At 35.5% G+C, this 13,660-nt stretch overlaps 2 pseudogenes; both read right to left on the bottom strand.

The window, feature by feature from the left end:
* Nucleotides 1–201: 201 nt before the first annotated feature.
* LOC133682449 (uncharacterized) lies at nucleotides 202–2,724 on the bottom strand (annotated as a pseudogene).
* A 5,161-nt stretch (nucleotides 2,725–7,885) lies between these two features.
* On the bottom strand, nucleotides 7,886–10,408 carry LOC133682450 (uncharacterized; annotated as a pseudogene).
* Nucleotides 10,409–13,660: the final 3,252 nt, after the last annotated feature.

Below are 13,660 nucleotides of genomic sequence, written 5' to 3' on the forward strand. Positions count from 1 at the left end.
GGAAGAGAAGATTTTATAGATGCGGAATTGAAAATGCAATCATATCACCTATATGTAGGCCAGCTGGAGTCACACACTCTCTCTCTCTCTCTCTGTATTTATTTATTTATTTATTTGAAAAAGCATGTGTATGTACAGGTAGTTGTGATTGTGGCTCACATCTTCCCTTGGTTTTACGTCCAAGAACGGCTTAAACGCCCTCTATGGGTCGGGGATAGGCTTCCCATCCAGTTTTCTTAAAAACTGGCAAACAGGGTCTTTTTTAGTCAGATTCCCAAGACTAAGTCTATCATGTTCTTTATGAAAATGGGGCCATAAATCATGAATTGCACGATGCACATCTCCACTAGGATGCGTCTCAAGGGTCAACAAAAGATTACCTAAAGACCCCTTACTCAGGCCATCCTTAATGAATTGTATTTTATCTTCACGGTTTATAGATACCATTCCTAAAGAACGACATGTTGCATTGCAAGTCCATCTGGCACATTTGTGACAGACTTTCAGTCGTTTTGCACGACGTTTCTTTGCAAAAGTGCTTTTACCTGTTCCAGGCATGTGTGAAATGAAAGAATTGGAGGACTCACCTGATAATCGGACCTTTGCTTCAATCAGCCAGCGAATATCTTCAGGAATTCCATGATCCATTAACAACTTCAATCTTGCACACCTAGCACGGTAAATTTTTGTAATCGCATTCTGAGGCAGAGCGGGAAAGTACTTTTTCAATTTTTCAAGAATGGTGTCCATTTTGAAATGAGAATTGGAGAAGAGATTCAAAGAAGAGAGAAAGAGCAAAGAATTGCACAAATATATACAAATAGCAGTTATTATGGGAAACTGAAAGAACCGACTTAAGTCACGGAGTACCGTTATCCGCCATTTGACCGGGATGAGAGACTAGCAAAACAAGAGTCACACCAAAAGGAAACAAAATAATCAACCTTTATCTACAGGATCATTCAAACCAATGGATTCATTTTCACTAGGAAAATTATCAAAGTAAGTTTTCAAACGATGTCCATTTCTCTTAGAAACATTGTCATTTTTTGGATTCTCAATATCAAAGGCCCCATAAGGATACACATGTTTCTCAATAAATGGACCGCTCCATCTTGATCTTAACTTTTCAGGAAATAAATGGAGTCGAGAATTATAAAGCAAAACTTTTTGACCAGTATCAACTTTTTGACAATTTTCACAAGTTTTGCAGAATGCATGTGTGTCTTTGAACATGGTGGGCCAATAAAATCCATTTTGAAAGATTTTTGCAATGGTCTTTTTTGACGAGAAATGACTCCCACATGCTTCCGAATGATAAAATTTAATGACACTACTTACCTCATTGTCCGCAATGCATCTTTGAAATATTTGATCAGGACAATGTTTGAATAAGTTAGGGTCATCCCAATAAAATTTCTTCACTTCGTTCAAAAACTTACCTTTGTCTTCGGTACTCCAATGAGTTGGCAAGTCTCCTGGGGCAAGGAAATTGATATTTTTAGCAAACCAAGGCATTGAACTAAGAGAAAGTAAGGATTTGTCAGGAAAGTAATCATCGGTTTGTGTGATGTCAGATATCGAATATGTTGTCACTCTTGACGAAAGATTCGCATCAACATTTTCAATGCCTTTTTCATCCGTGATTTCTTCCTGAGAGTAAGTCATTTGCAAATCTTCAAATTCATCAAACTCAGTATTACTCAAAGTAGATTCAAGTTGATCACAAACTAATTCTTCAATAAGATCTACTTCTTGTAAATCATTATCATCTCTAGGTTGCTTGCAAATGTTGAAAATATTCATCTCCAATGTCATGTTCCCAAATGATAGCTTCATCAATCCATTCCTACAATTAATCAATGCATTAGAAGTTGCAAGAAATGGACGCCCTAAAATAACAGGAAATGAATTGCATGCTTCAACAGGTTGTGTGTCCAAGACAATAAAATCCATAGGATAAATGAACTTATCGACTTGTACTAACACGTCTTCAACTATTCCTCTAGGCACTTTTACAGATCTATCGGCAAGTAAAAGAGTTACAGAAGTTGGTTTTAACTCACCTAGATTGAGACTTTGAAAAACTGAATATGGAAGTAAATTCACACTAGCTCCAAGATCAAGTAAGGCTCTTTCAATTTTATGTTCTCCAATAAAGCAAGAAATTGTAGGACAACTAGGGTCTTTATATTTCAAAGCATTATTGTTCTGAAGAATGGCACTTACTTGTTCGGCTAAAAAGGCTTTCTTTTTCACATTCAGTTTTCTCTTCACAGTGCACAGATCTTTCAAAAATTTAGCATAAGAAGGAACCTGTTTAATAGCATCCAACAAAGGTATATTGATCCTTACCTATTTGAAAGTTTCAAAGATTTCAGAGTTGTGATTGACTTTCCTTTGTTTAGTCATGGCATGAGGAAATGGAAGTGCAGGCGGAGAATCAGTCTTTTCTTTGCAATGATCAGATTCAAGCCCTTCCTTACCCTCAGAGATTGATTCATCATCATTCTCATAAGGTTCAAGAATGGGTTTTTCAATAACCTTACCACTGCGAAGAGTGATGACTGATTTTACGTGATCCATGTGTTGGCTTCCAGAACTACTTGCATTTACATTGTATTGCCCCTTAGGATTTTATTGTGGTTGAGATGGAAACTTACCTTTCTCTTGGAAACTAAGAGCAGATGTGAACTTTGCAAGAGTATCTTTAAAATCTGTCATGCTTTGAGCAAGTTGAGTGTTAATTGCCTCTTGCTTTTCCATAAATGCATGCAATGTTTCCTCAAGATTTCTTCTAGGAGGGGGAGCATAAAGAGGTGCATATCCATGAGAATTTTGGAAATTAGGGTGTGCTTGAAACGGTGGCTGTGAATTTTGAGCATTATTGTTCTCACTCTTCCAACTAAAATTTGGGTGGTTTCTCCAACCAGGGTTGTATGTTTGTTAATATGGGTTATGATTGGGCCTTTGAAAACTGTTTAATGCATGGGCTTGTTCATGGAGACATTCTTTAAAAAAAGGCAAGGTTGAGCAGTCATTGGTTGAATGTTCATTGGTTTCACAGATTTGACATGCAATGTCTTGAACAGATTTTAATTGACCACCCTTTTTCAATTATAGCGCTTCGACTTTTTTAGCTAAAGATGCAAACTTGGCTTGGAGGTGATGATCTTCCCTAAGGTTGTACATACCCCCACTAGATGTATGAGGTTGGGTTTTACTTGGTGCCTCATAAGTTCCTGTGGTATCCCAATTTTGTGCATTTTCAGCTAGCAAATCTAAGTACTCCATTGCTTCATTAGGGTCTTTATCCTTAAAAGTTTCATTGCACATCAATTCAACCATTTGCCTATCTCTAGGAGTTAACCCTTCATAAAAATGTGAAACTAATCTCCATGTTTCAAAACCATGATGGGGGCAAGTATTAAGTAAGTCTCGATACCTATCCCAACATTGATAAAATGTTTCTCCTGGTTTTTGAGAGAAAGTAATGATTTGTCTTTTAAAAGAGTTTGTTCTGTGGGATGGAAAAAACTTCTTTAAAAATTGTTGTTGCATTTCATCCCAAGCACGAATGGATCCAGGTCTCAAATTTTGTAGCCATGTTTTAGCTTTATCTTTTAATGAAAAAGGAAAAAGCTTCAATCTAATGGTGTTCATGCTACAATTTGAGTCATTATACGTGTTGCAAACCTCCTCAAATTCCCTTAAATGCAAGTATGGATTTTCTAAATCTAAGCCATGAAAAGATGGTAAAAGTTGAATAATGCCTGTCTTAAAATTAAAATGAGATGCATCAGGAGGAAAAATTATGCATGAGGGTGCACTCGTTCTTGTGGGATTCATGTGGTATCTAAGTGTTCTAACCCGAATATTCTCATTATTCTCATTATGAAGGGATTGGTTATCTTCTTCGGCCATATTTTATGAAAATGATGAGGATACTCTACAAAGTCTACCACTTAATGTACGTGACCACACTCTCATGCACGTGTAGGAGAATAAAAGGAAGAAGAAAATAAAAGAAAGAGAAACAAAACAAAAGAAACAAAGTTAGATACAAGAAAAGAGAAAAGAGAATAGAGAAAATAAAATAAATACTATAATTTGTACAAGAATTTACCTCACCGGCAACGGCGCCAAAAACTTGACATGACCAAAAGATTGATGTCTTTTCCCAAGTGCAGGAGTGTCGAAGTAATAAATAACCCGGCAAGACCGGGGTCGAACCACAAGGAGGTTAATTGTATAAATTATAGATAACAATAAAACAAAAGTAACAATAACAACAACAACAACAACAACAATAATAACAGTGATAATAATAATAGTGAAGAAGAAGAGGAAGAAGTTGATGAGAACTTTTGAGATGGAAGATTAACGCAAGGATTAAACAATGATAACAACAAATGTCAAGGTTTGAGGATCCACTAATGGTACTTCAAACAAGTATAGTATAAACCCTTATTATTCAATTGGAAACCACACACAAAGGAGGTTCCAATCAGATTATAAATTGTTAACATGATTACATTAGTTATCTTATTCGAATAATGCTAATACTTGTAAATGTTGTCAGGCATTCATGATTATAACTTATGTTAACAACAAATCAAGTTCCTTTCATAGCTTAGGTGTCGGTTATACCATACAGTATGGGCTATGAAAGTGCCAAGTATTTGTTGTACCAAATGTTATACAACATAAATCTAGATTAACCATTTAACAAGCAAAGTATTATAAGTGAACAAGATAGCAAATATAAAGCATGTTAGTATCCAACATTAAGGTCCATGTTAAGTTTATATTATACTTATTCTTACACCATTAGTGTACCCTTTTCACCTTGACATAATAAACTTAGTTAAACATAATGAAAGAAAGAAACATAAATAAACAAGGAAAAGAAATGAAAAGCATAAGCAAGAGATTAATATAAGCAAAACTTAAGCATTACAAAATATAAAGAGAGAAAGCAAGAGCATGATCTTGATCTGAAAACCAAGATGCCTAAATACATGGCAAATGCCTCCTTTTATAGGCTAAAATTCGGAACTATTGATTTGTTGACTAATTGATGAGTGGGTGGCCACATCTTGACTTGGTGACAATTCTTATCTTCTTGTCTGCCAAAAACGTCATTGATGACGTCATAATTTGAACAAACTTGAATCATGAAAGTTCTAGGAAATTGTCTCATCTTTCCAGGGTAAAAATGTGAGATCATTTGAACTTCTAGAACTCGAGATATGGGCTGAACACTGAATAGTGTTTGGGCTGCATGACAGATTCAGACTTCTTATTTGTTGCTACAATTTGGACTTGAAACGGCCTTGTTAAATCTTAGGCTCCACATAAAAGTTGTAGGCCTATGTCTTATCTTTCCATCCATATATAATGGACCTAAATCCAAGATCTACAGCTCCAGATATGACCTAATTACCGAACAGTGTTCCAGTTTGGACTGCACCAGCATCTCTTTTCTAAGTTTGGCCATCTTTTTGTCCTTTCAATTTCAGTACTTCAACTCATCAATCAATTCTTTCATTTATGTGATAGGCCTGCATTTAAGATGAACATTTACCATAAATTAAAGGTATCTTGTATAATTAGATATGTTATTATAAAACATGCTTTAGTTAAGGAGTTATTGATACTTTAAGTGCAAAATGATGATATAAAACCTTGATAAAAATGCACTTTTAAGTACTAATCACACCCCCCAACCAGCTTATTACTAGTCCCTAGTAATTAAGGCGTTAAAATAGAAAAACAATTTGCAAATTCCACAAAGCAAGGCATTCATCATTCAACTTCCATTAATCTATCCAGATTCCAGATAAACAAACTCATTAAATTTTGTATATCTGCTCAATACCTCTTAAACAAAATATTAATAAACCTTCCTTGTTATGTGCTCAATGTATGAAACATAGATGATGGGGCTTTTATTGGAAGAAAACAATATTTTGTTCTAATGTTTAAGGTTAACTTCCTTGGGTTGGGATTATTTTATTTTATTTTACTCTTTTTTTTAATATCTATACATATAACATAAAACACAATGCATCTTTAACCCGTGTAACGAGCTTTCGGCTAATGACTCCCAGACCAGTTGATCTTAGGGCATTAGGTGTTGAGACACCCCTACGAGCTTAGTAACTCGGGTTGCAGATACTGATACGTAGATAGTGCAATGTTTGATTCCCTTAAGCTTTTCTCCTTAACCCATGTAACAAGCTTTGGGCCAATAGCTCCCAAGTCAGTTGACTTTAGGGTATTAGGTGTTAAAACACCCCTTCGGGCTTAATTGCTTAGGTTAGGGAGGCTACGAAACCAAACTTATCTACGTTTTTATTATCATCATCATTTTTTTTTCTTTTTTTCTTTTTTTTTGTTTTGTTTTTTTTTTCTTTTTTTGCAAATTATAGACTATCCCTATCCCTTAGTTGTTACCTTTAACAAAAGAACATAAATAATGTAATAATCCAATGTTCAACCCACAATCATATGTTAAAGTGTGTGTGTGAAAATGAAGGTTTAAGAATATTTGTTAAATGAGTATATGAGCAGAACCAAGTGATAACAATGCGAGAGTTTGTAAACCTGAATATTTCAAGAAGTATTAATAGGCCTTGTTATGAATATTGCAAATATCCATTAGAAAATGTTTACTAAGTTGCGTCTCAAGAGTCATTCCCCCTTACTCTACCATCCTAGTAATAACAGTTTTGCCGAATGGTTTTTAAAACAAAAACAGTTACTTGGTTAGTTTTTTTTTTTTTAAATACTACTACCCTCTCCCCCCAACCAAAATGAAACATTGTCCTCAATGTCCTAAGGTAGAAAGATAGAGTATAGAAGACATCACCTGAAACAACGAACACTGACAAACCTGAAACACACTTAAACAAATATAAGAAATAACAGAACAAAATACTATGTTAGAAATAAAACCAAAAGACACAAGGATTCACAAACGAAGGCTCAAATCCAATCTAAGCTTTTTACGGCTTTCTGTAGTTGACCAATTTATGCGACTCATGGAAGGATCAATTACAGGGGTGAAAGATTGTAGTTTGTCGATCAATTGTTCAGCAGTAGCAGCAGAGATTATGATTTGTCGTGCCGAAGATGTTAGAAATTCCTGTTCCACAGCTTGATCAAGAAAAGACAACAAAGTATCATAAAAACCATTAACATTGAGCAAACCTATAGGTTTATGGTGAATGTGAAGTTGGGCCCAAGAGGAAATATGAAAGATCTCTTCCAATGTGCCCAGACCACCTGGTAAGGCAATGAAGGCATCAGCATGGTTAAACATTGTATTCATTCGATCAAACATTGTGGAGACCTGTAGTTCCTCTCCAATTGTTCTTCCAATGATGTCCCCTTTTGTTAAAGCTTCAGGGACGACCCCCAAAACTTGACTACCTCCTAAAAATGCAGCTATTGCCACACCCCCCATTAACCCAAGGCTGCCTCCCCCATACACTAAATGAATCTTTTTCTCAGCTAGTACCTGACCAAGATGATTTGCTGCTTCTAAAAAAGCTATTTCCTTCCCAGGACTGGATCCACCGAAAACACAAATATTTTTTATGTGATAACTTGAGGAACCTGCCATTTCTACACGCTTTTATATCTGTCTAATGTAAGGGTTGAGTAGAAATAAGGGGAAGGAAGAGAAGATTTTATAGATACGGAATTGAAAATGCAATCATATCACCTATATGTAGGCCAACTGGAGTCACACACTCTCTCTCTCTCTCTCTGTATTTATTTATTTATTTATTTGAAAAAGCATGTGTATGTACAGGTAGTTGTGATTGTGGCTCACATCTTCCCTTGGTTTTACGTCCAAGAACGGCTTAAACGCCCTCTATGGGTCGGGGATAGGCTTCCCATCCAGTTTTCTTAAAAACTGGCAAACATGGTCTTTTTTAGTCAGATTCCCAAGACTAAGTCTATCATGTTCTTTATGAAAATGGGGCCATAAATCATGAATTGCACGATGCACATCTCCACTAGGATGCGTCTCAAGGGTCAACAAAAGATTATCTAAAGACCCCTTACTCAGGCCATCCTTAATGAATTGTATTTTATCTTCACGGTTTATAGATATCATTCCTAAAGAACGACATGTTGCATTGCAAGTCCATCTGGCACATTTGTGACAGACTTTCAGTCGTTTTGCACGACGTTTCTTTGCAAAAGTGCTTTTACCTGTTCCAGGCATGTGTGAAATGAAAGAATTGGAGGACTCACCTGATAATCGGACCTTTGCTTCAATCAGCCAGCGAATATCTTCAGGAATTCCATGATCCATTAACAACTTCAATCTTGCACACCTAGCACGGTAAATTTTTGTAATCGCATTCTGAGGCAGAGCGGGAAAGTACTTTTTCAATTTTTCAAGAATGGTGTCCATTTTGAAATGAGAATTGGAGAAGAGATTCAAAGAAGAGAGAAAGAGCAAAGAATTGCACAAATATATACAAATAGCAGTTATTATGGGAAACTGAAAGAACCGACTTAAGTCACGGAGTACCGTTATCCGCCATTTGACCGGGATGAGAGACTAGCAAAACAAGAGTCACACCAAAAGGAAACAAAATAATCAACCTTTATCTACAGGATCATTCAAACCAATGGATTCATTTTCACTAGGAAAATTATCAAAGTAAGTTTTCAAACGATGTCCATTTCTCTTAGAAACATTGTCATTTTTTGGATTCTCAATATCAAAGGCCCCATAAGGATACACATGTTTCTCAATAAATGGACCGCTCCATCTTGATCTTAACTTTTCAGGAAATAAATGGAGTCGAGAATTATAAAGCAAAACTTTTTGACCAGTATCAACTTTTTGACAATTTTCACAAGTTTTGCAGAATTCATGTGTGTCTTTGAACATGGTGGGCCAATAAAATCCATTTTGAAAGATTTTCGCAATGGTCTTTTTTGACGAGAAATGACTCCCACATGCTTCCGAATGATAAAATTTAATGACACTACTTACCTCATTGTCCGCAATGCATCTTTGAAATATTTGATCAGGACAATGTTTGAATAAGTTAGGGTCATCCCAATAAAATTTCTTCACTTCGTTCAAAAACTTACCTTTGTCTTCGGTACTCCAATGAGTTGGCAAGTCTCCTGGGGCAAGGAAATTGATATTTTTAGCAAACCAAGGCATTGAACTAAGAGAAAGTAAGGATTTGTCAGGAAAGTAATCATCGGTTTGTGTGATGTCAGATATCGAATATGTTGTCACTCTTGACGAAAGATTCGCATCAACATTTTCAATGCCTTTTTCATCCGTGATTTCTTCCTGAGAGTAAGTCATTTGCAAATCTTCAAATTCATCAAACTCAGTATTACTCAAAGTAGATTCAAGTTGATCACAAACTAATTCTTCAATAAGATCTACTTCTTGTAAATCATTATCATCTCTAGGTTGCTTGCAAATGTTGAAAATATTCATCTCCAATGTCATGTTCCCAAATGATAGCTTCATCAATCCATTCCTACAATTAATCAATGCATTAGAAGTTGCAAGAAATGGACGCCCTAAAATAACAGGAAATGAATTGCATGCTTCAACAGGTTGTGTGTCCAAGACAATAAAATCCATAGGATAAATGAACTTATCGACTTGTACTAACACGTCTTCAACTATTCCTCTAGGCACTTTTACAGATCTATCGGCAAGTAAAAGAGTTACAGAAGTTGGTTTTAACTCACCTAGATTGAGACTTTGAAAAACTGAATATGGAAGTAAATTCACACTAGCTCCAAGATCAAGTAAGGCTCTTTCAATTTTATGTTCTCCAATAAAGCAAGAAATTGTAGGACAACTAGGGTCTTTATATTTCAAAGCATTATTGTTCTGAAGAATGGCACTTACTTGTTCGGCTAAAAAGGCTTTCTTTTTCACATTCAGTTTTCTCTTCACAGTGCACAGATCTTTCAAAAATTTAGCATAAGAAGGAACCTGTTTAATAGCATCCAACAAAGGTATATTGATCCTTACCTATTTGAAAGTTTCAAAGATTTCAGAGTTGTGATTGACTTTCCTTTGTTTAGTCATGGCATGAGGAAATGGAAGTGCAGGCGGAGAATCAGTCTTTTCTTTGCAATGATCAGATTCAAGCCCTTCCTTACCCTCAGAGATTGATTCATCATCATTCTCATAAGGTTCAAGAATGGGTTTTTCAATAACCTTACCACTGCGAAGAGTGATGACTGATTTTACGTGATCCATGTGTTGGCTTCCAGAACTACTTGCATTTACATTGTATTGCCCCTTAGGATTTTATTGTGGTTGAGATGGAAACTTACCTTTCTCTTGGAAACTAAGAGCAGATGTGAACTTTGCAAGAGTATCTTTAAAATCTGTCATGCTTTGAGCAAGTTGAGTGTTAATTGCCTCTTGCTTTTCCATAAATGCATGCAATGTTTCCTCAAGATTTCTTCTAGGAGGGGGAGCATAAAGAGGTGCATATCCATGAGAATTTTGGGAATTAGGGTGTGCTTGAAACGGTGGCTGTGAATTTTGAGCATTATTGTTCTCACTCTTCCAACTAAAATTTGGGTGGTTTCTCCAACCAGGGTTGTATGTTTGTTAATATGGGTTATGATTGGGCCTTTGAAAACTGTTTAATGCATGGGCTTGTTCATGGAGACATTCTTTAAAAAAAGGCAAGGTTGAGCAGTCATTGGTTGAATGTTCATTGGTTTCACAGATTTGACATGCAATGTCTTGAACAGATTTTAATTGACCACCCTTTTTCAATTATAGCGCTTCGACTTTTTTAGCTAAAGATGCAAACTTGGCTTGGAGGTGATGATCTTCCCTAAGGTTGTACATACCCCCACTAGATGTATGAGGTTGGGTTTTACTTGGTGCCTCATAAGTTCCTGTGGTATCCCAATTTTGTGCATTTTCAGCTAGCAAATCTAAGTACTCCATTGCTTCATTAGGGTCTTTATCCTTAAAAGTTTCATTGCACATCAATTCAACCATTTGCCTATCTCTAGGAGTTAACCCTTCATAAAAATGTGAAACTAATCTCCATGTTTCAAAACCATGATGGGGGCAAGTATTAAGTAAGTCTCGATACCTATCCCAACATTGATAAAATGTTTCTCCTGGTTTTTGAGAGAAAGTAATGATTTGTCTTTTAAAAGAGTTTGTTCTGTGGGATGGAAAAAACTTCTTTAAAAATTGTTGTTGCATTTCATCCCAAGCACGAATGGATCCAGGTCTCAAATTTTGTAGCCATGTTTTAGCTTTATCTTTTAATGAAAAAGGAAAAAGCTTCAATCTAATGGTGTTCATGCTACAATTTGAGTCATTATACGTGTTGCAAACCTCCTCAAATTCCCTTAAATGCAAGTATGGATTTTCTAAATCTAAGCCATGAAAAGATGGTAAAAGTTGAATAATGCCTGTCTTAAAATTAAAATGAGATGCATCAGGAGGAAAAATTATGCATGAGGGTGCACTCGTTCTTGTGGGATTCATGTGGTATCTAAGTGTTCTAACCCGAATATTCTCATTATTCTCATTATGAAGGGATTGGTTATCTTCTTCGGCCATATTTTATGAAAATGATGAGGATACTCTACAAAGTCTACCACTTAATGTACGTGACCACACTCTCATGCACGTGTAGGAGAATAAAAGGAAGAAGAAAATAAAAGAAAGAGAAACAAAACAAAAGAAACAAAGTTAGATACAAGAAAAGAGAAAAGAGAATAGAGAAAATAAAATAAATACTATAATTTGTACAAGAATTTACCTCACCGGCAACGGCGCCAAAAACTTGACATGACCAAAAGATTGATGTCTTTTCCCAAGTGCAGGAGTGTCGAAGTAATAAATAACCCGGCAAGACCGGGGTCGAACCACAAGGAGGTTAATTGTATAAATTATAGATAACAATAAAACAAAAGTAACAATAACAACAACAACAACAACAACAATAATAATAGTGATAATAATAATAGTGAAGAAGAAGAGGAAGAAGTTGATGAGAACTTTTGAGATGGAAGATTAACGCAAGGATTAAACAATGATAACAACAAATGTCAAGGTTTGAGGATCCACTAATGGTACTTCAAACAAGTATAGTATAAACCCTTATTATTCAATTGGAAACCACACACAAAGGAGGTTCCAATCAGATTATAAATTGTTAACATGATTACATTAGTTATCTTATTCGAATAATGCTAATACTTGTAAATGTTGTCAGGCATTCATGATTATAACTTATGTTAACAACAAATCAAGTTCCTTTCATAGCTTAGGTGTCGGTTATACCATACAGTATGGGCTATGAAAGTGCCAAGTATTTGTTGTACCAAATGTTATACAACATAAATCTAGATTAACCATTTAACAAGCAAAGTATTATAAGTGAACAAGATAGCAAATATAAAGCATGTTAGTATCCAACATTAAGGTCCATGTTAAGTTTATATTATACTTATTCTTACACCATTAGTGTACCCTTTTCACCTTGACATAATAAACTTAGTTAAACATAATGAAAGAAAGAAACATAAATAAACAAGGAAAAGAAATGAAAAGCATAAGCAAGAGATTAATATAAGCAAAACTTAAGCATTACAAAATATAAAGAGAGAAAGCAAGAGCATGATCTTGATCTGAAAACCAAGATGCCTAAATACATGGCAAATGCCTCCTTTTATAGGCTAAAATTCGGAACTATTGATTTGTTGACTAATTGATGAGTGGGTGGCCACATCTTGACTTGGTGACAATTCTTATCTTCTTGTCTGCCAAAAACGTCATTGATGACGTCATAATTTGAACAAACTTGAATCATGAAAGTTCTAGGAAATTGTCTCATCTTTCCAGGGTAAAAATGTGAGATCATTTGAACTTCTAGAACTCGAGATATGGGCTGAACACTGAATAGTGTTTGGGCTGCATGACAGATTCAGACTTCTTATTTGTTGCTACAATTTGGACTTGAAACGGCCTTGTTAAATCTTAGGCTCCACATAAAAGTTGTAGGCCTATGTCTTATCTTTCCATCCATATATAATGGACCTAAATCCAAGATCTACAGCTCCAGATATGACCTAATTACCGAACAGTGTTCCAGTTTGGACTGCACCAGCATCTCTTTTCTAAGTTTGGCCATCTTTTTGTCCTTTCAATTTCAGTACTTCAACTCATCAATCAATTCTTTCATTTAGGTGATGAGACGCATGCACTCCCGAAAAGGGATTGCAGTAAGTTTAGCAATGATATTCTAGGATCCTATTAATTTCGATCAACTTGTTTTTTATCCCAGAACTACAACATTTCTTTTAATGTTTACATTCACCTCCTGTATATATTATTTGGTTCTTTAGAACGTAAAGATGGTTAAAATGTAAGCTGATAACCAATGGTGGGGATGAGATGCTTGCACTCCTGGGAAGGGAGAGCATTAAGTTTAGCAATGATATTCTAGGATCCTATTAATTTCGATCAACTTGTTATTTATCCCAGAACTGCAACTTTTCTTTTTATGTTTACATTCACCTCCTATATATATTTTTTGGTTCTTTAGAACGTTAATATGGTTAAAATGTAAGTTGGCAACCAACGGTGGTGATGAGACGCATGCACTCC

The sequence above is a fragment of the Populus nigra genome, chromosome 2, assembly GCF_951802175.1.
Source record: "Populus nigra chromosome 2, ddPopNigr1.1, whole genome shotgun sequence".
In the NCBI taxonomy this organism is placed as follows: domain Eukaryota; kingdom Viridiplantae; phylum Streptophyta; class Magnoliopsida; order Malpighiales; family Salicaceae; genus Populus; species Populus nigra.